The sequence below is a fragment of the Schistocerca nitens genome, chromosome 2 (genome assembly GCF_023898315.1).
Source record: "Schistocerca nitens isolate TAMUIC-IGC-003100 chromosome 2, iqSchNite1.1, whole genome shotgun sequence".
Lineage (NCBI taxonomy): Eukaryota > Metazoa > Arthropoda > Insecta > Orthoptera > Acrididae > Schistocerca > Schistocerca nitens.
The window spans coordinates 193,752,109-193,779,443 of NC_064615.1; the positions used below are offsets into that span (position 1 = coordinate 193,752,109).

The 27,335-nt window shown below is 45.7% G+C and overlaps 1 pseudogene; it reads left to right on the forward strand.

The window, feature by feature from the left end:
* The first annotated feature begins 4,576 nt into the window (after positions 1–4,576).
* On the forward strand, positions 4,577–4,694 carry LOC126238493 (5S ribosomal RNA; annotated as a pseudogene).
* The last annotated feature ends 22,641 nt before the right edge of the window (positions 4,695–27,335 follow it).

Genomic DNA, 27,335 nt, shown 5'->3' on the forward strand with positions numbered 1-27,335 from the left:
ACCGACCCTCTCGTAGACAATAGCCACACCAAGAGCAGACACGTGGGGGCCAGAAAATGACGTGTAATAACTCTGCCTGCCCTTGTACTTCCGAACATTCATCTCTTCACATGACCGCAGAGCAACTTTTCCGGCCAATAATTTATGTCCTAAAAGGAATCCCAAAACGGAGAAACGTGTGAGGTGCGAGGAGCAGCAAATAAAATATGGCGCAGTGGCCTATTTGTCGGCAGGTTTTAAATATGTATGCTGTTATTTCCGGCGGCAGGACGGCGACCCTAGGCGTCGAGACGCCAGAAGCTGAACACCAGCGCCGTCCACGGCGACAGATTCCATTAACCCCGGCCGCCGCCGCCATATTTCGGCCTGTCAGCTCTGACGGCAGCCGACAACAAAGATTAACATAGGCAGCGCGGCCCCGCCCAGCCGCCGCTGCTCCAGGAGTTGGCAAGGTCACCCCATCGTCACCTTGGGTTGCTCGATTCGTAATATTACAAACGAAATCTCTTCAATCAATCAATCAATCTATCTACCTACCTATCGATCGCTTGAGCCTTGTCCCGCGGTTACGCAGGGTCAGCCATCGTTAATCGGATTTGGCATGTTAATGTTTAAGGGGTGGCCAGATGCCCTTCCTGCCGCCACCCCCTACCCCCCGGGAAGGAATTAGTGTACCGCAACTGTGTCGAGTGTAATCCATGGATAAGTGCGAAAGTGTTCAGATGTCTGCGAGCCGTGTAACTGTGGCGGAACATGGGGACGAGCCCAGTACTCACCTAGCGGGATGTGGAAAACCGCCTGAAAACCACATCCAGGCTGGCCGGCACATCGGCCCTCGTCGTTAATCCGCCGGGCGGATTAGATTCTGGGGCCGGCGCGCCTACCTGAGTCCACGAAGCAGCGCGCTAGCGCTCTAGGCTACCCTGGCAGGTCTACAATCGAAATCTCTATAGAACTTCTAATTGGACTGGTCAACGCTACACTTTCATTGTCTGGTAACACAAACAATAGTTCATTCTAATAGACAACACGCTAAATTAATATTTTACACTGATCAGCCAGGACATTATGACTACGTACCTAATAGCTGGCATGTCCACGGATAACAGTGGCGACGCGTCGTGGCATGGACGCCATGACGCCTTGGTAGGCAGCTGGAGGGAGTTGGCAACACATCTGCACACGCAAGTCACCCAATTCCCGCCAATTCCGGGGAAAAGGGGGGGGGGGAGGAGGCGATGAGCCTCTGACGCCACCTTCAATCACATCCCAGATGAGTTCCATCGGGTACATATCGGGCTAATTGGGGGCCAGCACATCAATTGGAACTCGCCACTGTTCCCCGAACCATCGCATCACACTCCTATCCTTGCGACATGGCGCATTGCCTTCGTGAAAAATGCCCCTGGCATCAGGAAAATGATTGTTAGGAAAGGGTGCACGTGGTCTCCAACCAGTGTATGATACCCCTTTGCCAGCATGGTGCCTTGCACGAGCCCCAGTGGACGCCCACGCGAATATCTTCCAGAGCATAATGGAGCCGCCGCCAACCTGTCTCCATCCCGCAACAGGTGTCAACGAGTTGTTCCCCTGGAAGACGACCGTTTCGCGCCCAACCATCGACATGATGAAGGTATCGGCATTCATCAGACCATACAACGCTCTGTCACTGTGCTAACGTCTAGTGCCAATGGTCACGTGCCCATTACAGCCGTAGTTGCCCATTTCGTGGTGTTGACATTGGTACATGTCTGGGTCGTCGTTAGTAGTGTTCGGGGCACTGTGTGTTCAGAAACTCACTCTGCCGACCATTGAAGTCTGTTGCTAGTCCCGCCACAGTTCGCCGCCTAACAGTCTGCCCAGCCTACGATATCCGACATCTGTAATGAAGGGATGCAGCCCAACCCCACGACATCTGGACGTAGTTCCACCTTGTTTTGGCCACGTGTTGAAGAGACACAAAACCGCACTCCTCCAACGACCGACAAGCCGTGTAGTTTCCGAAATGCTCATGCCATGTCTCTGGTCTACCACAATCTGCCCTCAGTCAAACTCAGATAGATCGCGCGCCTTCCCCATTCTACACACTGCCAGTTCGCTCACTGATGCTACATGCACCGTGCGTGTTTCTGACTAGCAGTCTTTCCTTGCCAGGTCGGGTTTATATGATAGTAGCTCGGTGGTCAATGTCCTGGATGATAAGTGTACATATACACTACTGACCATTAAAATTGCTACACCACGAAGATGACGTGCTACAGACGCGAAATTTAACCGACAAGAAGAAGATACTGTGATATGCAAATGATTAGCTTTTCAGAGCATTCACAAAAGGTTGGCGCCAGTGGCGACACCTACAACGTGCTGAAATGAGGTAAGTTTCCAACCGATTTCTCATACACAAACAGCAGTTGACCGGCGTTGCCTGGTGAAACGTTGTGATGCCTCGTGTAAGGAGGAGAAATGCGTACCATCAAGTTTCCGACTTTCATAAAGGTCGCATTGTAGCCTATCGCGATTGCGGTTTATCGTATCGCGACATTGCTGCTCGCGTTGGTCGAGATCCAATGACTGTTAGCAGAATATGGAATCGGTGGGTTCAGGAGGGTAATACGGAACGCCGTGCTGGATCCCAACGGCCTCGTATCACTAGCAGTCGAAATGACAGGCATCTTATCCGCATGGCTCTAACGGATCGTGCAGCCACGTCTCGATCCCTGAGTCAACAGATGGGGGACATTTGCAAGACAACAACCATCTGCACGAACAGTTCGACGACGTTTGCAGCAGCATGGACTATCAGCTCGGATACCATGGCTGCGGTTACCCTTGACGCTGCATCACAGACAGGAGCGCCTGCGAAGGTTTACTGAACGACGAACCTGGGTGCACGAATGGCAAAACGTCATTTTTTTGGATGAATCCAGGTTCTGTTTACAGCATCATGATGGTCGCATCCGTGTTTGGCGACATCGCGGTGAACGAACATTGGAAGCGTGTATTCGTCATCTCCATACTGGCGTATCATCCGTCGTGATGGTATGGGGTGCCATTTGTTACACGTCTCGGTCACCTCTTGTTCGCACTTTGAACAGTGGACGTTACATTTCAGATGTGTTACGACCCGTGGCTCTACCCTTAATCCGATCCCTGCGAAACCCGACATTTCAGCAGGATAATGCACGACCGCAGGTTGCAGGTCCTGTACGGGCCTTTCTGGTTACAGAAAATGTTCGACTGCTGCCCTGGCCAGCACATTCTCCAGATCTCTCACCAATTGAAGACGTCTGGTCAATGGTGGCCGAGCAACTGGCTCGACACAATACGCCAGTCAGTACTCTTGATGAACTGTGGTATCGTGTTGAAGCTGCATGGGCAGTGGTACCTGTACACGCCATCCAAGCTCTGTTTGACTCAACGCCCAGGCGTATCAAGGCCGTTATTTACGGCCAGAGGTGGTTGTTCTGGGTACTGATTTCTCAGGATCTATGCACCCAAATTGCGTGAAAATGTTATCACATGTCAGTTCTAGTATAATATATTTGTCCAATGAATACCCGTTTATCATCTGCATTTCTTCTTGGCGTAGCAATTTTAATGGCCAGTGGTGTAATTTATTACGTACAGGGTGTTCGTAAATTCCTGAATTAGAACCCATGTCCAGAAACGTACTGTTACCGTGCAACGGCCATTTGAAAACCGACCACTTTTACCAGTAATTGATTGGGCATGAACCAGAAAATCACTTGTTTCACAGTTCTACTCATTAATAGCCAAAGAAATAGCTCGTGTACCTGTGACGCCTCCTCTTCAACCTGATGCAGTACGGGCTCTTCCAATTAGTGAGTGCGGCGTCTCCTTTGAGCAGCACAAACACGCCTGCTGACGGTGAAGACACTTTCCCTCTAAGCCGTTGGGGAACTGTTGCAAAAAGGGTATGCGATGGAGTCGGATGTTGTGAAGAACGATGCTGATAACGGCGACGAGCAGCTCTTTCATTACCGCAAGCTTTGCTTTCAGAAGAATTTTTATTTTATCGTATGGCTAGGGCAGAGCGTTCACCGGGTGCCAGTCTTTCAATCTGACGCCACTTCGGCGACCTGCAGTCGATGAGGATGAAAGGATAAGGACAACACAACACCCAGTCCCTGGGCGGAGAAAATTCCTCGACCCAGACGGGAATCGAACCGGGTCCCAGAGGACTGAATCTGTCACGTTGACCATTCAGCTACCGGGGGTGGTCATTCAGAAGAATCATGTCGGTGTATTCTGCAAACGAGTACTCAGCCATGTTGCTCTGACACTCAAACACATGAATGACACTCAAGCCAGTTCAGACGTCAAATGGCATCAGCTGATCCGACGTAATTCCCCGCCCCCCCGCCCCAGCAAGAGTACCGTGTTGCGTACCTACGTAGCGAACATGAATTCAAACGGCTGTCGCATGGAAACGGTACGTCTCCGGACATTGATTCGTATTCAAAAGTGTTGTGTACTCACTCCCTCCGTATGTCCTAGGAGTCTGTAACGGGTTCCGAACACCTTGCATTTATTTATACATTGCACGTCTTTTACTGCCAACGGCCTTGCCGCAGTGATAACGCCGGTTCCCGTCAGATCACCGAAGTTAAGCGCTGTCGGGCTGGGCTAGCAGTTGGATGAGTGACCGTCCGGTCTGCCGAGCGCTGTTGGCAAGCCGGGTGCACTCGGCCCTTATGAGGCAAACTGAGGAGCTACTTGACTGAGCAGTAGCGGCTTCGGTCTCGGAAACTGACATACGGCCGGGTGAGCGGTGTGCTGACCACATGACCCTCCATATCCGCATCCAGTGACGCCTGTGGGTTGAGGATGACACGGCGGCCGGTCGCTACATTTGTACCTTCATGGCCTGTTCGGGAGGAGTTCAGTTTATGTTGGTTGGTTGGTTGGTTTGGGGAAGGAGACCAGACAGCGTGGTCATCGGTCTCATCAGATTAGGGAAGGATTGGGAAGGAAGTCGGCCGTGCCCTTTCAGAGGAACCATCCCGGCATTTGCCTGGAGTGATTTAGGGAAACCACGGAAAACCTAAATCAGGATGGCCGGACGCGGGATTGAACCGTCGTCCTCCCGAATGTCAGTTTATGTCTTTTACTTCAAGTGCACATATATATGGTGTATGTATTAATGTGAGACAACTAAATATCTCGAAAATAATGGGTTGGATACCGTCTGATAGTAACCCGCCAGGATAGCCGAGAGCGCTAACGCGCTGCTTCCTGGACTCTGGTAGGCGCGCCAGGCCCGGATCGATTAACGACGAGGGCCGATGTGCCGGCCAGCCTGGATGTGGTTTTTAGGTGGTTTTCCACATCCCGCTAGGTGAATACCGGGCTGGTCCCCTTGTTCCGCCTCAGTTACACGGCTCGCAGACATCTGAACACTTTCGCACTATTGCATGGATTACACTCGACGCAGACAGTTGGGGTAAACTAATTCCGTCCCGGGGGGGTACGGGGTGGCGGCAGGAAGGGCATCCGGCCACCCCTTAAACATTAACATGACAAATCCGATTAACAATGGCTGACCCTGCGTAACTGCGGGACAAGGCTCAAGCGATAGAATACCGCTTGACAGTACATTTAGGTAAGACAATCTCTACCCCCTCACCCTTTCTTACAGTTTTGAAAGTCAAGCACGTACTATGGCAAATAGGCTAGGCGGATTTGAGCGAATTCAGAGCTGCAGAGGACGTCATTTCTCCTGCGCAGCTGTGGTAACTGCAATGACAGGAAAAACGACGACAGAGGTGAGAGCGAGAGATTAATGTTCGTGTCCCAGCGGTCAGAGGTGCTGCCCCCAGCGGCTAGGCGGGAAGCTGGCAGCGGACGACTCTGCGTCCTGTACCACACACATCTCAACGTCAGACGGGTGGCCGCAGCGCAGTGGATGACACGCCGTGAGTACAAGCGCGCACTACATTTCTTCTCTGTTATACGTACAGCGTGTCGCGTGTATCATGCCTTGCAATCCGGTGTGAATCAGTTGGCATTTCACAGAAAGGGTACAGCTGTTCTACCAAAAAAAATGGCTCTGAGCACTATGGGACTTAACTTCTGAGGTCATCAGTCCCCTAGAACTCAGAACTGCTTAAACCTAACTAACCTAAGGACAACACACACACACACACACACACACACACACACACACACACACACACACACACACACACACACACACACACCATGCCCGAGGTAGGATTCGAACCTGCGACCGTAGCGGTCGCGCGGTTCCAGACTGTAGCGCCTAGAACCGCTCGGCCACTCCGGCCGGCTGTTCTGCCACTGCGTTACCACTTCGTCTACATGATTAGTCTGCAAGTCACGTTTAAGTGTCTGGCAAGGTGTTCATCAAACTACCTTCTAGTTATTTCTCTAATGTTCCACTCTAAAAGCTCGTACAAAAAAACCAACACTTAAGTATTTCTGTGCGAGCTCTGATTTCTCTTATTTTATTATGATGATCATTTCTCCCTGTGTAGGTGGGCGCCAGCAAAATATTTTCACACGGAGGAAAAGCTGGAAATTGAAATTTCTTGAGAAGATCTCGCCGCATCGAAAAACGCTTTTGTTTTAATTATTGCCAACGCAATTCACGTATCATACCCGGTGGCGCTCTCTCCCTTATTTCGCGATAGTAAAAAATGACCTGCCCTTCTTCGGACTTTTTCGATATTCTCCGTCGACCCTATCTTATGCAGATCCCACACCGTAAATCAATAGCGCAGAACAGGGAGAAGAAGCGTAGTTGTCACACACTTTAGCAGACCAGTTGAATTTTTTAGGTTTTCTGCCGATAAATCTTAGTTTTTTGTTAGCTTTACCTACAGCACTATGTGATCGTTTAAATTTAAGTTGCTCGTAATTGTAATCCCTAAGTATTTAACTGAATTTACACCCTTTAAGACGTGTGTGTGTTAACCTGTAACCGGAATTTAAGAGGAATCCGATGGTACTCATGTGGATGACTTCACATGTTACATTATTTAGAGTCAACTGCCACTTTGCGCACCATACAGATATCGAGTCTAAATTATTTTGCAGTTGGTTTTGATCGTCTGATGACTTTATAAGACAGTAAATGACAGCGTCATCTGCAAACTATCTAATAGGAGTTCTTAGATTGTCTCCTAAACAGTCTATGCAGATCAGGAGCAACAGGGAGCCTGTAACAATTCCTTGGGGAACGCCAGATATTACTTATTTTACTTCAATGACTTTCCGTCAGTTACTCGGAACTGTGACGTTTCTGACAGGAAATGAGGGATACAGTCGCACAACTGAGACTATATGACATAGGCACGCAATTTTATTAGAAGTCATTTGTTAGGCACGGTGTCAGAAGCCTTTTGGAACTCTACAAATACGGAATCAATTTGACATCCCCTTTCAATAGCACTCAGTACTTCGTGAAGATAAAGAGGTAGCTATGTTTCACAAGAACACACACACGTCCCCGAGAGAGGACTCTAATCTCCGACTGAAGAAGCCGCACGAAGCGTGACAAGCCGCCCTAGACCGCACGACTACATATATCTGTTCCAAAATCCTACTGAAAATCGACGTTAGCGAAATTATTGTTGTCGTCGTCGTCGTCGTCGTCGTCGTCGTCGTCTTCTTCTTCTTCTTCTTCTTCAGACTAGTGAGTGGTTTGATACTGCTCTCCAAGCAACTCTATCCTGTGCAAGCCTCTTCATCTCCGAATAACTCCTGCAATCTACACCCTTCTGAATCTGGTTAGTGTATTCATCTCTTGGTCTCCCTCTACCATTTTTACCCCGCACGCTTCCTTCAATACTGAATTGGTGATCCCTTGACACCTCAGAACGTCTCCTACCAAACAATCCCTTCTTCTAGTCAGGCTGTGCCACAAACTCCTCTTCTCCCCACTTCTATTCAGTAACTCCTCATGAGTTACATGACCTACCCATCTAAACTTCAGCATTCTTCTGTAGCACTACATTTCGACAACTTCTATTCTCTTCTTTTATAAACCGTTTATCGTCCATGTTTCACTACCATACATGGCTACACTCCATACAAATATTTTCAGAAAAGACTTTCCGACTCTTAAATCTATACTCGATGTTAACAAATTTATATTCTTCAGAAATGCTTTCCTTGCCATTGCCAGTCTACATTTTATATCCTGTCTACTTCGACCATCATCAGTTATTTTGCCCCCCAAATAGCGAAACTTATCTACTACTTTAAGGGTCTCATTTCCTAATCTAATTCCCTCCGCATCACCTGATTTACTTCGACTGCATTCCATTATCCTCGTTTCGCTTATGTTCATCTTAGATCCTCCTTTTAGGACACTGTACATTCCGTTCAACTGCCCCTCCAGGTCATTTGCTGGCTCTGACAGAATTACAATGTCATCGGCGAACCTCAAAGTTTTTATTTCTTCTCCGTGCATTTTAATTCCTACTCTGAATTTTTCTTTTGTTTCCTTTACTGCTTGCTCAATATACAGATTGAATAACATCGGGGAGAGGCTACAACCCTGTCTCATTCCCTTCCCAACCACTGCTTCCCTTTCATGCCCCTCGACTCTTGAAACTGCCGTCTGGTTTCTGTACAAATTGGTTCAAATGGCTCTGAGCACTATGGGACTTAACTTTTGAGGTCATCAGTCCCTTATAACTTCTTAAACCTAACTAACCGAAGGACATCACACAAATCCATGCCCGAGGCAGGATTTGAGCCTCCAACCGTAGCGGTCGCGCGGTTCCAGACTAGCGCCTAGAACCGCTCGGCCACAACGGCCGGCTGTACAAATTGGAAATAGCCTTTCGCTCCCTATTTTTACCCCTGCCACTTCTACAATTTGAGTATTCCAGTCAACATTGTCAAAAGCTTTCTCTAAGTCTACAAATGCTAGAAACGTAGGTTTGCCTTTCCTTAATCTATCTTCTAAGACAAGTCGTAGGGTCATTATTGCCTCGCGTGTTGCAACATTTCTACGGAACCCAAACTGATCTTCCTCGAGGTCGGCTTCTACCAGCTTTTCCATTATCTGTAAAGAATTCGTGTTAGTATTTTGCAGCAGTGACTTATTAAACTGATAGTTCGGCAATTTTCACATTTGTCAACATCTGCTTTCTTTTGGATTGGAATTATTATATTCTTCTTTGAGTCTGAGGGTATTTCGCCTTTCTCATACATCTTGTTCACCAGATGGATGAGTTTTGTCATGGCTGCCCCTACCAAGGTTACCAGTAGTTCCAATGGAATGTTGTCTACTCCCGGGGCCTTGTTTCTACTTAGATCTTTCAGTGCTCTTTCAAATTCTTCACTTAGTATCTTATCTCCCATTTCATCTTCATCTACGTCCTCTTCCATTTCCATAATATTGTCCTCAAGTACATCGCCATTGTATAGACCCTCTATATCTTCCTTCCACTTTTCTGCTTTTCCTTCTTTGCTTAGGACTGGCACTCCATCCGAGCTCTTGATATCCATACAGGTGGCTCTCTTTTCTCCAAAGGTCTCTTAATTTTCCTGTAGGCAGTATCTATCTTATCCCTAGTGATATATGTGTCTATATCCTTACATTTGTCCTCTAGCCATCCGTGCCTAGCCATTTTGCATTTCCTGTCGATCTCATTTTTGAGACGTTGGTATCCCTTTCCGCCTGCTTCATTTACTGCGTCTTCATACTTCCTTCTTTCATCAATTAAATTCATTATCTCTTCTGTTAGCCAAGTCTTTCTACTAGCCCTCGTCCTTTTACCTATTTGATCCTCTGCTGCCTTCCCTATTTTACCTCTCAAAGCTACCCATTCTTCTTCTACTGCTCTTTCCCCTACTTTTGTCAACCATTCCCTATTGCTCTCTCTGGAACACTCTAAAACATTTGGTTCTTTCGGTTTGTCCAAGTTCCATCTCCTTAAATCCCTAATTTTTTGCGTTTTCTTCAGTTTTAATCTGCAGTTCATAACCAATATATTGTGGTCAGAGTCCACATCTGCCCCTGGAAAAGTCTTACAATTTAAAACCTGGTTCCGAAATCTCTGTCTTACCACTACATAACCTGTCTGAAATCTTCCAGTGTTCCAGGCCTTTTCCACGAATACAACCTTGTTTCATGATTCTTAAACCAGGCGTTAGCTATGATTAAGTTATGCTCTGTGCAAAATTCTAACAGGCGGCTTCCTCTTTCATTCCTTACCCCCACCCATATTGACCTACTACTTTTTCTTCTCTTCTTTTTCCTACAATCTAATTCCAGTCCCCATTACTATTATATTTTCTTCTCCCTTTACTATCTGAATAATTTCTTTTATCGCATCATACATTTCTTCACTCTCTTCATCATCGGCGGAACTAGTTGGCATACAAACTTTTACTACTGTGGTGGGCGTGGGTTTCGTGTCTACCTTGGCTACAATAATGCGTTCATTGTGAAGTTCTTAGTAGCTTATCCGCGTTCCGTATTGTATACTACGTGAAACAATGCGGTTTATCGTATGTCTGTACCACTGAGACAGGACAGTCACACGGGCAACACGTAATCTTCTCACCACTGCCACTATCACTTTTTATGTGTTCGTACGAGCTGAGAACGAGTTGGTAACGCTTTCAGTTTTGAGGAATTAGTTACGCTGTTTAAGTAGAATTGTACTGGAAAGGACAACTGTGCATTTTGTACACAGCTTGTACTGCTAATTTTAATCATTCGGATTATTTTTTGGTTGCTGGTTTCTATTATTGCTCTTCAAATCAGTTAAACTGCATGCTGACGTCGTCTTCACAGTACGCGTCACATACATCTGTTTTCCCGGTTCATCATGTTTTCTATTTTTCAACGCTACCATTTTTGCATGAAACATCTTTCATTCGGTGGCGCCCTGTTTTATTATTATCTGAGAATGTCTAAAGTCTCATTTTTATCCTGTAATATGCCTTCTCTGGAGAAGACTTGTGTAGACTATAGAAGTACCGGATGCATGAAGAGCTTGTACTGTTTCTTTGTAGAACAGAATACCGTACTTGGGTACACTCACCGGTAGGCAAATGCTTCGTTTATATTTCCTGCATACACTATTTGACTACTGTGTACGAGCTAAGATTGGAACATAAGGGATCAGTGTTCGCAAGAAAAATATCTGAGCGCGCGCGCGCACACGCATTATATATATCTGATGCTACAGGTCGTCGTTTAAAAGTCCACATTAAAGAATTTTAACTGTTCACTAGGATACACATTTTGTAGAGAGGGTGGCACACACACACACACACAGACACACACACACACACACACACACCACACACACACACACACACACACACACACACACACACACACGAAAATGGGGGAAGGTGGAGAACGAAAATAGCTGGTGATTTTTCCTGGTCACTTAGTCCCAGCTTCCTGGTTCGGCGCCTTGTGGAGAGCGGCCGCTACTGCCAAACGCTAAATCAGGCGAAGCCGAGGCAGAGTCCAGCTGCGAGCTCCGCGCGAAGAAAACAAACCACCGCTGACCATTAAAATTGCAACATCATGAAGCTGACATGCGACAAACGCCAAATTACCATTAAATACTTTGGTACGCACCTAATTAGTAATTTCGCTCAACAGCATATAGACACATCAACAAAAGTGTTTATCAGTCTTTTGTTTCTCAATTCATGGCACAGAAAACAAAAAATTCGCTGTGAGTAATGTGTATATATCCATTTGCACTAGGTCTACGACCACCAAAATAAAAGAAAAAATGTGTAACACTAAAATCGCATTGGAGGGGAGGGGGAGGGGGGGCAACGTCATGGTGGTGGTGGTGGGGGGGAACAACGTCAATACATGATGGATAGTTTACTTCCTCTGATATAGGCTTGAATCCGTCATGGCATACCATCAATGGGATCATCAAGCCCTGGTCCAAATTGTCGCACTCTTCAATAGCAATTCTGCGCAAATCGCAGAGAGCAGCGATCCATTTCAACGTCCAAAACGTCTCGTCTGAATCTATCCCACAAATGTGAGAAATCTATTCTGCAGGAATCCGCATGGCTTTCGTAAAAGACGATCATGTGAAATCCAGCTCGCGCTATTCGTCCACGATACTCAGAGGGCCATAGACACGGGTTCCCAGGTAGATGCCGTGTTTACTGACTTCCGCAAGGTGTTTGATACAGTTCCCCACAGTCGTTTAATGAACAAAGTAAGAGCATATGGACTATCAGACCAATTGTGTGATTGGAGTGAGGAGTTCCTAGATAACAGAACGCAGCATGTCATTCTCAATGGAGAGAAGTCTTCCGAAGTGATTTCAGGTGTGCCGCAGGGGAGTGTCATAGGACCGTTGCTATTCACAATATACATAAATGACCTTGTGGATGACATCGGAAGTTCACTGAGGCTGTGTTATATCGAGTGGTTGTAACAATGGAAAATTTTACTGAAATGCAGGATGCTCTGCAGCGAATTGACGCATGGTGCAGGGAATGGCAATTGAATCTCAATGTAGACAAGTGTAATGTGCTACGAATACAGAGAAAGAAAGATCCCTTATCATTTAGCTACAATATAGCAGGTCAGCAACTGGAAGCAGTTAATTCCATAAATTATCTGGGAGTGCGCATTAGTAGTGATTTAGAATGGAATTATCATATAAAGTTGATCGTCGGTAAAGCAGAAGCCAGATTGAGATTCATTAGAAGAATCCTAAGGAAATGCAGTCCGTAAACAAAGGAAGTAGGTTACAGTACACTTGTTCGCCCACTGCTTGAATACTGCTCACCGGTGTGGGATCCGTACCAGATAGGGTTGACAGAAGAGAGAGATAGAGAAGATCGAACGGAGAGCAGTGCGCTTCGTTACAGGATCATTTAGTAATCGCGAAAGTGTTACGGAGATGATAGATAAACTCCAGTGGAAGACTCTGCAAGAGAGGCGCTCAGTAGCTCGGTGCGGGCTTTTGTTGAAGTTTCGAGAACATACCTTCACCGAGGAGTCAAGCAGTATATCTCGCGAAGAGACCTTGAGGATAAAATCAAAGAGATTAGAGACCACACAGAGGCATACCGACAATCTTTCTTTCCACGAACAATACGAGACTGGAATAGAAGGGAGAACCGGTAGAGGTACTCAAGGTGCCCTCCGCCACGCACCGTCAGGTGGCTTGCAGAGTATGGATGTAGATGTAGATGTTCGATTGGATTCACGCCCGGGGAACAGCCAAGCCACTGGCCACATTCGGGTGGTCCTAGTATGCTGAAGGAACATGTTCACGGTAAGAGCAAGATGAGCACGGGTGTTACCATTCATGAAGGTGAAATTGTCAACAGAATGTTGGCGATACAGTCCCACTATTGGTTGCAGAATCTCGTCCCTGTACCGAAGAGCAGTGAGATTAAACTCAACAACCACGAGGTGTGTACGGTGGCCACCACTCCACTACCACTTTGTTGCTCTATTACAACAGTGTTGAAGGCCTTCGATATTACTGGATCGTCTCCAAACACGTTGCTGCAATTATCAAAGCAAAAACAGGTCCTTGTTTCTTCCGTAAACAACACCAGACGCCAATGTTGGGGGCATTGACGGAATCCTCGGTGATGTTCTGTACGATGTGGTGCTGGCCACGGTCGTCGGGGATGGAGATTCGAGTCATGCACTGCTCTCGTAAGAGTTCGGTCCAATACATGATGTCCTGCAGCTTCTTCGAACGACGAATCCAGTTTCAGAGCACTCAGCCCGCTGTTATTTTGACTCAGAAGCCGTAGATACCGATCGTGCCGTGCATCTATCTAACGTGGATAGCCTAAGGGGTTTAAGGACTGTCGATTGAAACCAATTCTATGTCCGCCCACATCACTTTGGCTCCGGTGCAAAAACCAAGTAACTTCGCTGGTTGACAATCCTGGTGTGTGTTACCTGATGATCCGGACCCGACCGTTGGTGGCGATTGTCATTCTACTCTTCCACAGACACCCCTAATGCTTCTATACTGTTGCCTCACTTTCAACTGGAATGGTGCAGTCCATTCGAGTGCGGCGGCCTACTCCTAGGGAGCACTCATGGTAACTGTGTGCATGTTTACAAACAATGTCGGGGGTGATCTTGTGATGGTTCTCTTCAGCCTCAGGAAGAGACAGAAATCGCAGAGGGGTATATCCGGCGAATACGATGGCCTCACACAACAATGGTTTTCATCAGGTTACCTTCCATTCGGAAATTGGGTGCACTCAGCGACTTATGTGGCATAATGGTTTTGTTTTTCGCCAAAAAATCACGAATAAGCAATTATGTGTATGCGGGAGCATTATCGTCATGCAGTTTTCACGAGTGGTTTTGCCACAATTTTGGAAATTTGTGGTAAGGTCTTAACCAAACTGCTGAGGTCATCGGTCCCTAAGCTTACGCACTACTTAACTTACGCTAAGGACAACACACACAACCCTGCCCGAGGGAGGAGTCGAACCTCCGACGGAGGGAGCCGCGCGGACCGTGACAAGGCGCCTCAGTTCGCACGGCTACCCCGCGCTTTCCACAATTCTTCTTGGCTTCTTCAGACTGCTAGCAGGTAGTATTCCTTACAGACCACACGACCATAACGCACGAACTCACGATGCAGTATCCCATCGTAATTGAAGGAAACAGTGAGAAGAACCTTCACAGCTGCTCGACCTTGTCGAATGTTTTTCGGTATTAGCTGTTCAGGCAGTTTCTATCGGGAAGTTCGGTCTTGGTTTCGAGTCATATCCCTATACGCATGTTTCGTCAGCTGTTATAACTTTCTTCAGAAGTTGTCTGCTTCATTCAACAATTCCCGAGCGATGTCAAGGCGACGTCCTTTTTGTTCGAAATTCAACAATTTAGTAACAAACTTTGTTGCTGCATGCTTCATGCCCTAAACATCCGAAAAAATTGCTTGGCGTGAGCCAAAGGATACTCCACCGTCAGCAACCCCTCTGATTGTGAAGGCGGTTACGATTTTCCAGAACCACTTACTTTATTTCTTCCACGCTGTTGTCAGCACTTTGTGTTCTAGGGAGTTCAAGGCGATTGTCTTCTTCGTTATCTAGACACTTTGAAACGTTTATACCTCTCGTAAACTTTTGTTTTACTCATAGTAGTTTTGGCAAAAGCCACAGTCAACAATTCGAATGCGGCGCTGCACTTCATTCCATTTTTCAAGCAAAATGTAATGCAGATTCTTTGATGAATCTTTTTCGAGAGAAAAAAAAAATCGCCGAACACACTAAAACACGTATGAACTTTTCGGTTGTCAACAGTAAACTAAACCATCTGAAAATGCAAACATACATCAGGAAGATGTGTACCAAAAAGATAAAAAAAACTTGAAAATTGGATGAACAAAGCCCGCGCAAGAGAAGACAACCGTATTCAAATGATGACCTCCGTGAAGCATTTCACTTCAGAAAGTTCTGGAAGAAAAGTGATCGACACACAAAGCTCCATTCCATAGAGTACTATGTAGTCTGCAGTGATGGTGGCAAAAGCGACGTGGCCGTTGGCAAAATGGGTAGACCGTTTGCCCTTTCGAGTGAGCTGGAAATTAAGTTACTTAATTTCACAATACAAATGCAGGAAATAGGGTTGGATCTGAACGTTAACCGAATAAACGATTAACCATTGTAGAACAGTGAAAAAATTAGTGTCCAAGCGGAAACAAAAGTCAAAGAAAAAAATGACACGTGCCACTTTTAAGAGACCTATAGCTGTGGAAAGAATGAATGTGCTTGGAATCAGTGCTTTTTTGTCTGCTTCGGTTCCATGAAAGTTGTCAGTCCATCGATTCACCTGATGTGTGTGCAAATGTTAGTGTCACTTGGCACCGATGCTGAAAGTGAATGAAAAGTGTGTTAGGTGAACTTTAACACTGCAAAAGAAAATTATCACGGAATTAAGCACGCTATCACGAAGTTAAGTCTGTAGTGTCACAGATTTATGTACGCTATAACGAAATTAGGTAGACTGCTCACTTTGTTTAATACATTTTATAACTTCAACAGTTTCTCATTTCTTAAATGTTTATCGTGGGTTGGAAGAGCACTGTACTGGTCTCTTACATGTAAAATATGCTGTTTCTACACAGAATATTTGTTTTGCTTTTTCATTTAGAATGCTTAATATCGTACGGGATCTAATCATCGATGAGTGGGTTCAGCTGGGTATGTTTGAAAGTGCCATCTCTTCAAAGTCATACCCCGCTAACAGGAAACAAAGGGTGTCAGTGCAAGGGACTAGTAAATTAAGTCATCAGTCATCATCAGAATGGGAAGAAACTACATGTGGTGTCCCACAAGGATCCATCTTAGGGCCATTGCTTTTTCTTGTGTACATTAATGATCTCTCATCAGTTACACTGCCAGGAGCAGAGTTCGTTTTGTTTGCAGATGACACAAGTACTGCAATAAATCGTATGTCGAGTGTAGTTCTGAAAGATCTGCTAATGATATTTTCATGGATATTAATAAATGGTTTAAAGTCAACTCACTGACATTAAACTTCGAAAAGACTCACTATATGCAATTCAGAACCTGTAAGAGGTTTCCACCCAGCATATGCATGAAGTATGAAGAAGAGCAGATAGAAGAGGTTGACATTCTTAAATTCCTGGGATAACAACTTGATAATAAATTCAGTTGCGAGGAGCACACCACAGAACTGCAGAAACACCTTAACAAATCTGTATTTGCAATTCTAGTGTTAGCAGACATAGGCGGCATAAAATCCACGAGGATCTCCTCAGCACGGATCTATGGAACGAAATACTAATCTTATCATCTACTCTGCGATCTGTTGTGACACTATCCCATTCTCTTTGCCACTCAAGCACTTTACATAATTTTAGCTTTAGTTTTCTTTCGTCATTTCCCGTCGGATAATTTCTCTCATCCTAGGAACAGTTCCTTTGCGAAGCCCGCGAAGAGAACCTTTGTATCTGACAGCAAGATTTATTGGGCACACGTTTGGTACGACTAATAGCGCCTCCAACGATGGCACGGCACGGCTAATGCCTACACCGAAAGCGCCCCTTTCACAAATGTTCGATAGCGGGTTCCGGGTCCCTGCCAAAACATAACACGCCCGCCGCCACTTTCGAAGCTATACTGGGACCCGCAGGTGAAGGTAACGGTCCCCTGTTGATCTGCAGTCCGGTGTACGCCTGGCTGGCGTGACGAAAGGTGCGCGGGACTTCCGCGTGTAGTCGCTTCGCATACACGACACCTACCTCGAGATTTCTGCCTACAGTACCCGCCGGTTATCTACCTACACCTAGCCTCACGATGACTCATCGGACGCAATTTTGTCACTGGTTCCGCCATCTTAGGTAATCATTCTCTCACTTCGTAGCTATAAAAAGTAAAACGGGAAGAACAACGCATTGCGAATCACCAGATGTATCAGCTATATTTCTCTACCGATTTTGGTTCGCAAAACCATCATCAACAGAAGGAAAGCTGAACACTGATTATTTACACATACATACAGTAGAATGAGAGAGAGAGACAGAGATTGCCCGGCCCGAATAATTTTGAGTCCAAGAACAGAGCATTGCGAATGCTCAAATACAGAAACGCCAGTGTTCACAACTCTAGCGGACCTATGACGTATGCCAATCAGGCTACAGACGTTTCTCTTAGCTGAAAACTATAAACACACTATGTGGTGGTCGAAGTAATTACAAATAAATACATCAATTTTCCAGATCTTTACTATGAGCATTAGTCTGTTTGTTTAGAGATTATACTATTATAAAATGGAATCTTCTGAAAGAATGTGAAACCTAGAAAAGCCTACAACTGTACGATATGTAGTGAATTAAGGTTTAAAATATTACCTGCACAGATCTGAATAAAAGAAATGACAGACTCCAGTTTTTTTTTTTTGCCAAAAAGGCGAGCCATGTTCAAACCTCTCTCATGCCATTTTTTTTTTAATTTTTGAAGTGTCCGTTTCCAACAGCGAGGTGTAAGGAAGGGACCTACAATGACAGTTGATTCTGCACAACTACTCTTTTAGCAGCTGAAAAGAAGTGGCTTTCGAACGAGAACCGCAAACGTTTGATGACAAGGCGACAAGTCAACCGAATCCTCCACAAAACACGTCTGGCGTGTCATACACAACATTAATGGCAGTACGTGTGTCAAATGATACGAATCTTTTACCGAACACCTAATGTGTACGCCTGGTAAAATGAGTGAGACGTGATTCCTTGCCCGATACAGGTATTCGTATGAATGTGAATGTGATCACTCCCAAGGAAATGATGAAAACATAGTAGTTTGTCACATAAGCTGCAACAAATGACCACAACAGTTTCAAAAATCACACAGTTTCTCTGTGCTATGTCAAAACACATGTTTTTAGCGTATTTGAAGTTGCGTTGCGCTCCGCTTTGAGAGTTCTGAATATTTAATTCCTTTGTTCCAGCATAGTTCACACCCTTTTATTTGTTGTATTCATTTCTGTGAGACGTCTATGTGGTATCTCGCCTGCTCTCACTATTCATCACATTTACTTGCGACGGTAACGTATTCTTACCACGCGACTAATATTCCGTGACCAATGTGTAGTTGACAACTGCCAAGATTACAGAAAGAGAAACATTTCAATGACCGGACGAACAGTTCGTAATTATGTGGAAAAAAAAGAAAATAATGGCACGAAGGACTTTTGCCGTCCGCTGTACACTACAATACCGTGATTACTTCACCACGACGCCGCAGCAATTCGTTTACCCTCAATACTGCACTTGCTAAGCTTGAACCGTTCACTATTCCTATTTTGCTTTTTTCTTTCACAGTTCGACATCCCTTCTTTCTATTTTCATGCCTGATTTATATTCAGTTTTTGGCGGGTTATCCAATGGGCCGTCTTACCACTAAATCTGACGGGGCAGCGATGGGGGATTTCCCTTGTTAGTATGTTGTTAGCTGTCAAAAAGATTACACGTATTTAGTATCAGCGTTTATATATTTTGTATTGAGCTTCAGTTTCGCCGTTGTATCCTTCAATCCACGTTTTATTGCCTGTTACGGCACATTTCAGTAGTTCAGCATCGTCGTTAACTATCTTGAGTCTACTGGGCTGCTGTAATTAGCAGCTGTTTTTGTTCACAAATCTAGAATTTTTAAGTAAGTTTTTCTGCTTCACGTTTCATACCAAAAGCACCCGAAAAAATAATGGCGTGGAGCGACCTATCTGACAGCGATTCGGAGATCGTTCATTATCATTTCTTTAATTTGTACCACTATTTCATAGGTTGATGTGTTGAGCCATCCGGGAGGCTGGTCATCTTCAACGTCTTCGTGACCGCCTTCAAAACGGTTATATCTGCAGTAGAGCCTTGTTTTACTCACAGCAGGTATACAAAAAGTAATACAAGGTGTATAACTTTGCTTCCGCCGTTTTTCCCCAACATTTGAGGCTTTAATGAAACAAATGGGTTACACATGTATCATTCAAAGTATTTTCCTTCGCTGGCCACTACTTTCTCCCATCTTTCGTGCAGTGTACGAATCCCGCGTCGAAAAAATTGTTCATCTTTTGAAGTGCTCCACGAATCGATTCAATTTGAGACTTCTTCATGAGATCGGAAGTGTTGGTCAGCAAGGCCATGCGCCATTGATCTAAACAGGTGATAGTCAAAGGGAGCAATGTCTGGAGAATACGGCGGGTGGGGTAGGACTTCCCATTTTGACGTTTCCAAGTACGTTTTGACCTCTTTTGCAACGTAGGGTCGAGCGTTGTCGTGCTGCAAAATCACTTTATCGTGCCGCTCGCTGTTTTGCGGCCGTTTGTCTTTTAATGCTCTGTTCAAACGCATTAATTGCGTTCGATAACGAGCACCTGTGTTTGTTTCACAGTACCTCATAGTACACGACGCCGAGATGGTCCCATCAAATGCAGAGCATGATATTGGAGCCGTGAATATTCGGTTTGGCCGTCGACGTGGAAGCATGGGCGAGACATCCTCACGATTTTTTGCGTTTATGGTTGTCGTAATTAAGTTTTTCGTCCTCGGTCACATTGCGATGCAGAAATCCATTCCTTTTTTGCCTCTGAAGCAACTGTTCACAAACACACAAACGCCGTTGAATGTCTTTTGGTTTCAGCTCAAACGGGCCCAAGTTCCTTCTTTCTGAATCACGCCCATAGCTTTGAGAGGTTTTGAAATGGCTTGCTGTGTCACTCCCACTAATAGTGCCAATTCTTCTTCAGTTTGACGCGAGTCTTCACTCAGCAATGTCTCCAATTCTGCATCTTCGACAACATTCTCTCTTCCACCACTATGCCGGGCTACGACGTTAAAATCACTGTTCTTGAAGCGTTGAAACCACTCACGACACGTTCTTTCACTAATAGCGTCTTTACCAGACGTACTAGAGAGCATTCTATGACACTCTGCCGCTGTTTTTCTTCATACTGAAACAAAACAGTAACACCTCCCGCAAATGAGGAGAATTAGGCTCGTAAACTGACATTTTCGATCAAGAACAACTTTATGTTGCAGACAGAAATCGATTAATGTTTGAATGAGGTTATGTTGACCGAGGTCCAAGCTAACTGCCTGACGTCTGCGATCTGTTTCGACTGCTACTTACCGTTGTCGCCACCTATCGGCAAACGACGGAAGCAAAGTTGTACACCTTGTATTTTAATATTTCTAAAATTCTGCTGTACTCTACAGCAAAATTCAATACAAATTCATTTGAATACAAAATAAAAAAATAGCGGTAACACCAAATCGCCGTTAAGCATTTTGACAGCTGACACCAGACAAAATATACGTTGTGGCTAACACTGTACAGATACTTCCCACACATGTTTACCAACACAGGAACGAAAACATCGTTCGCATCTAATACAAAACGCATAGCTACAGAATTCCCATTTACTTTCGAACACACTTCGTATGTAATAAATTTCGTATATTGCAATCGGTACTGGACGCCTGCAAAAGTTTTAGCGTGAATGTATTTGAATTCAGTTCCACACGCCGGTCTTCGCAAAACGGCACACCAATATGGCGAAATGGTTAAGACGCTGAACTCATTCTGGGAAGTGGTAATCAGTACCCGTCCACTGGTCCTTATTTAGATTCTTCGTGATTTCCTGAAATCACTCCATGCGAATGCTGGGGGTGGTTCCTTCTTGGTTATACCCTCTTTCCTTCCCGATCCATCCTCCAACTGAGCTAGCGCCGTCTCTGAAGATACCGATGTCGACGGAATAACGTCTATTCCACCTCCCGTTAGTAGCACACCGCGAACAACAGGGAAATCTCAGCCTATGAGATCGAGATTTACTGCTGCACTTTTAAGGCAATGCCACAAAGTCGTGACCTATTTCTTAACTGGTGGTGCTGACTCAGAATTATCCGCCTCTGTAACTAAACCAGTATCTCGTGAGCACAGAACCATACAAGGCGGTTCTAGCATTTGACCTTCGTGCCCCTCTTTGGTAGCCTGGAGAGGGTTTTTCTTCAATGCATCGGACTCACGACGGACAAGCGGAAGTTGTCGCTGACTTCGCTCGGTGCTCGTGAGCCAAGGCCGCAAAATGCTGGTCCGAAATCACCGTGGAGCAGACCTCCCGTAGATGGCACGTTTGCCAAAACGCAAGGTATCGTTCACTTGGTGGGATTCCCGTTATGTTATTCTTAGCGGAGAATAATATTCATACGTAAAAAGAACTTCGGGCATACTTAGACAACATCGGAAGTTCCATGAGGCTCGTTACGGATAATGCTGTTGCAACACTTGAAAATGATAGAAAAATGCTGGAAGACCTACAGAGGTCGTTTGGTGCATGGATTGGCGGTTGACGCTCAACATAAACAAAACAAATTGACCATAAATAGGTAGCAAGACCAATTAAGGTATGATTATATGATCGCAAAAAAGCAATTAGAAGCAGTCACATCCATTACGTAACTGGAAGTATGAGCACGGAGCGATTTAAAATGGAACGACCACATAAAAGCAATCTCAGGTAATGCAGATACCAAACAGATTCATCCAAAGAATCCTCAGGAACTGTAATCCATCCACCAAGGAGGTAGTCTGAATATTGCTCGTCAGTCAGGGATCCGTACTAGATAGGATCGATAGAGGGAAGAGACAAAATCCGAAGATATCAGCATGTTTCATTCCAGATCCATTTAGTAAGCGGAGTAGCGTCACGAAGATAGCCAACTTCATTGGGTATCAAAGTGTGCTTTAGCCTTGGAGCTTCTAGAAGACATGGTCAGACATCACTGTAACTTCGTATACGTACACAGTGTTGCCGGATGTGTATATGACTAGAGCTGCAATTTTCTGTAATATGATGAAGCATTAGTGTTGGTTGTTTGTGTTTGGTGTTGTTACCAGGCATCGTAGGATATACACTAAAGAGCCAAAGCAATTGGCACACCTGCGTAATTCGTGTAGGGCCCCCGTGAGCATGCACAAGAGCCGCAACACGACGTGGCATGGACTCAACTAATGTCTGAAGCAGTGCTGGGAGGAACTGACATCATGAATCATGCAGTGCTGACCACAAATCCGTAAGAGTACGAGGAGATGGAAGTGGAGGTCTCTTCTGAACACCACGTTGCAGGCAACCCAAATATGCTCAATAATGTTCACGTCTGGGAAGTTTGGTGGCCATGTTTAAACTCAGAAGAGTTCCTGGAGCCACTCTGTAGCAATTTCGGACGTGTGGGGTATCGCTGGAACTGGCCATGTCCGTCGGAATGCACAATGGACATGAATGGATGCAGGTGATCAGGCATGATGTTTACGTACGTGTCACCTATCAGAGTAGTATCTAGACAAGGGGTCCCATACCACTCCAACTGCACACGACCCCCACCATTAGAGCGCCTGCACCAGTTTGAATAGTCCCCTGCTGACATGCAGAGTACACAGATTCATGGGGTGGTCTCCATAACCCGTACACGTCCATCCGCTCGGTACAATTTGAAATGAGACTCGTCCGACCAGACAACATGTTTCCAGTCATCAACAGTCCAATGTAGGTGTTGACAGGCCCATGCGAGGCGTAAAGATTTGTGTCGTGCAGTCATCAAGGGTACACGAGCGGGACTTCGGCTCCGAAAGCCCATATCGATGATGTTTCGTTGAATGGTTCGTACGCTGACACTTTTGATGGCCCACCATTGAAATCTGCAGCAATTTGCGGAAGGGTTGCACTTCTATCACGTTGAAAGATTCTCTTTAGTCGTCGTTGGTCCGTTCTGACAGGATCTTTTTCCGGCCGCAGCGATGTCTGAGATTTGATGTTTTGGATTCCTCATATTCACAATACACTCGTGAAATGGCCGTATGAGAAAATCCCCCACTTCATCGCTACTTCAGAGATGATGTGCCCCATTGCTCGTGCGCCGGCTATAACACCACGTTCGAACTAACTAACATGTCGATAACCTGCCACTGTACCAGCAGTAACCGATCCAACAACAGCGCCAGACACTTGTCTTATAAAGGCGTTGCCGACCGCAGCACCGTATTCTGTCTGTTTACAGATCTTTGCATTTGAATACAGATGCCGAAACTAGTTTCTTTAGCGCTTTAGTGTATAAGGGTCATGAACAGTGTCAGATGTTGAGCGGTCACTGAAGGACACGAAGATGCCGCGCATTCGTAAGAGACAGCATTATCAGCACCTGACAGAGTTTAGAAGGTTGTTTCGTTGTAGGTCTCCATTTGGCCGTCAGATCCAATCGCGCAACATCCAGATTTATGGGGAATTCGGATGTGACAGTGGCCCAACATTGCACTGCATGGGAACGTGAGGGTGGGTACACTCTGCGTCACGCTTCAGGTCGACCACGTGTAACCACCACAAGGGAGGACCGCCATGTTGTGCACCACGCACTTGCTAACTCTTTCACATCTGCAGCTGCCATTCGCGAAAAAATAATGGACTTCTTGGAAGATTGTGTGACCCGCCCGATTGGTCGGAAAGTAACAGCAGTTGTACTTCGGAATCACCGTGCCATAGCGTAGGCTGCCGATAACGACACAACACAACGGACGCGTTTGGAATGGTGTCGCGACTGATTTATGGCATCGCACTGGGTTCAACGATGAATCTTTGTTCTGCACTGCCCCGAATGACCACCGTCGAAGAGTGTGACAGAGAGGTTCCAAGGCACTCCTGGTGTACTGAAGTGTGGCTGGCAGTGCCCGAGGGAACTGTGGCGCACAATGGCACGTCACGCGTACCTTGCTTCCTGAAGTGTTACCTCTCATTCGACAGTACCGTGGTGCCTTTTTTCAACATAGCAATGCTCGTCCAAGTAGGTCACATGTCTCTATGAACTGTCTGCAAGATGCTGAGGTACTCTCACAGTTGTCAACACCCCCAGATCTACACCCGATAACAAATGGATATGGTCAGTTTGGACGTCAACTCTGTTCTAGTCTCAGTACCCAGGATATCAAGCACGAGTTATAACCGTTGTACGCCAGCCTGTCTCAAGAGAGTATACTTATCGTCGCTCCCAACAGAATCAGCGCGTCCATCCAGACCACAGAGGCTGTAACGCCATATTCCAAGTTCTTTGAAAATTTGACTATTTTGTAATCACTGAATAACATCACATACCCACTCAACTTTTTATTTCGTTTCGTCCCATCCTTCTGGGTGGATCACTTGTTTTTGGTCAGGCAATGTAAGTACGAGAGCGTACGTTCCTGGAGCAGTCAACCCACAGTAATATGCACATATACAGATAGTGCTAGTATCACCTACACAAGATATAAAACGGCATTAGCGGAGCTGTCATTTTTACTCAGCTTATTCATATAAGACTATGTCCCACGTGATAATGGGCGCACCACGAGAATTAAAAGACTTTGAAATTGGAATGGTAGTTGAAGCTTGATGCATCGGAGATACCATTTCTGAAATCGTTCGGGAATTCAATAATGCCACATCCACAGTGTCAAGAATATGTAGGAAAACATCAAATTTCAGGCATTACTTCAAGAATAATGTAATAATTCCAGCCCCAAAGGAAGCAGGTATTGACAGGTGTTAAAATTACTGAACTATCAGTTTAATAAGTCACGGCTGCAAAATACTAACCTAACCTAACGCGAATTCTTTACAGACGAATGGAAAAACTGGTAGAAGCCGACCTCGAGGAAGATCAATTTGGATTCCGTAGAAATATTGGAACACGTAAGGCAATACTGACCCTACCACTTGTCTCAGAAGATAGGTTAAGAAAAGGCAGACGTACGTTTCTAGAATTTGTAGACCTAGAGAAAGCTTTTGACAATGCTGACTGCAATACTCTTTCGAATTCTGAAGGTGGCAGGGGTAGAATATAGGGAGCCAAAGACTGTTTACAATTTGTACAGAAACCAGATGGCAGTACCAGAGTCGAGGGGCATGAAAGTAAGCAGTGGTTGGGATGGGAGTGAGACAGGGTTGTAGCCTCTCCCCAATGCTATTAAATCTGTATATTGAGCAAGCAGTAAAGGAAACGAAAGAAAAATTAGGAGTAGGAATTAAAATCCACGGAGAAGAAATAAAACTTTGAGGTTTGCCGATGACATTGTAATTCTGTCAGAGATAGCAAAGGACCTGGAAGAGCAGTTGAACGGAATGGACAGTGTCTTGAAAGGAGGATATAAGATGAACATCAACAAAAGCAAAACGAGGAGAATGGAATGTAGTCGAATTAAGTCGGGTGATGCTGAGGGAATTAGATTAGGAAATCAGACACTTAAAGTAGTAAAGGAGTTTTGCTATTTGGGGAGTAGAATAACTGATGATGGCCGAAGTAGAGAGGATATAAAATATAGACTGGCAATGGAAAGGAAAGCGTTTCTGAAGAAGAGGAATTTGTTAACATCGAGTATAGATTTAAGTGTCAGGAAGTCGTTTCTGAAAGTATTTGTATGGAGTGTAGCCATGTATGGACGTGAAACATGGACGATAAATAGTTTGGACAAGAAGAGAAAGAAGCTTTCGAAATGTGGTGCTGCTGCTGAAGATTAGATGGGTAGATCACATAACTAATGAGGAGGTATTGAATAGAAATGGGGAGAAGAGAAGTTTGTGGCACAACTTGACTAGAAGACGGGATCGGTTGGTAGGACATGTTCTGAGGCATCAAGGGATCACCAATTTAGTACTGGAGGGCAGCGTGGAGGGTAAAAATCGTAGAGGGAGACCAAGAGATCAATACACTAAGCAGATTCAGAAGGATGTAGGTTGCAGTAGGTACTGGGAGGTGAAGCAGCTTGCACAGGATAGAGTAGCAATGGAGAGCAGTCTCTGGACTGGAGAACTGAACAACAACAACAACAACAACAACTTGTCACCACAGTCCAGGCAGTGGTCGATGGCCTCCACTTAACGACCGAGAGCAGCGCCGGTTGTGTAGAGTCGACAGTGCTAACAGACAATCAACATTACGTGAAATAACCACAGAAATCAGTGTGGGACGTACAACGAGGGCTTTGGCAGCACACGACTGACCCGAGTGCCTTTGCTAATTGCACGACATCGCCCCTCCTGGGCTCGTGACCATTTCGGTTCGACCCTGGAAGACCGTGGCCTGGTCAGATGAATCCCGATGTCAGTTGGTAAGAGATGATAATAGGGGACCCCACGAAGCCGTGGACCCAAGTTGTGAACAAGGCACACTCTAAGCTGGTAGTAGCTCCATATCGTTGTGGGCTGTGTTTACAGTGAATGGTCTGGGTCCCCTGGTCCAACTGAACCGATCATTGACTGGAAATGGTTACGCTCGGGTACTTTGAGACAATTTGCAGCCACCCATTGACTTCATGCTCCCGAACAACGATATCATCTCGCTGGATCACAATTGTTCGCGACTGGTTTGAAGAACATTCTGCACAATGCGAGCGAATGATTTAGCTACCCAGATCGTCGACATGCATCCCATCGAACGTTTATGGGACATAATCTAGAAGTCAGTTCGTGCACATCATCTTGCACCGGAAACACTTACGCAATTATGGTCGGACATAGAGGCAGCATGGCTCAATATTTCAGCAAGGAGACTTACAACGATTTGTTGAGTCCATCCAGGCCGAGTTGCTGCACTGGCCGGAAAAAAGGAGGTACGACACGATATTAGGAGGCAACTGTTACCTCAATGAATGGCCTTGCCGCAGCGGATACACCGGTTCCCGTCCGATCACCAAAGTTAAGCGCTGTCGGGCGTGGCCGGCACTTGGATGGGTGACCATCCGGGCCGCCATGAGCTGTTGCCATTTTTCGGGGTGCACTCAGCCTCGTGATGCCAACTGAGGAGCTACTCGACCGA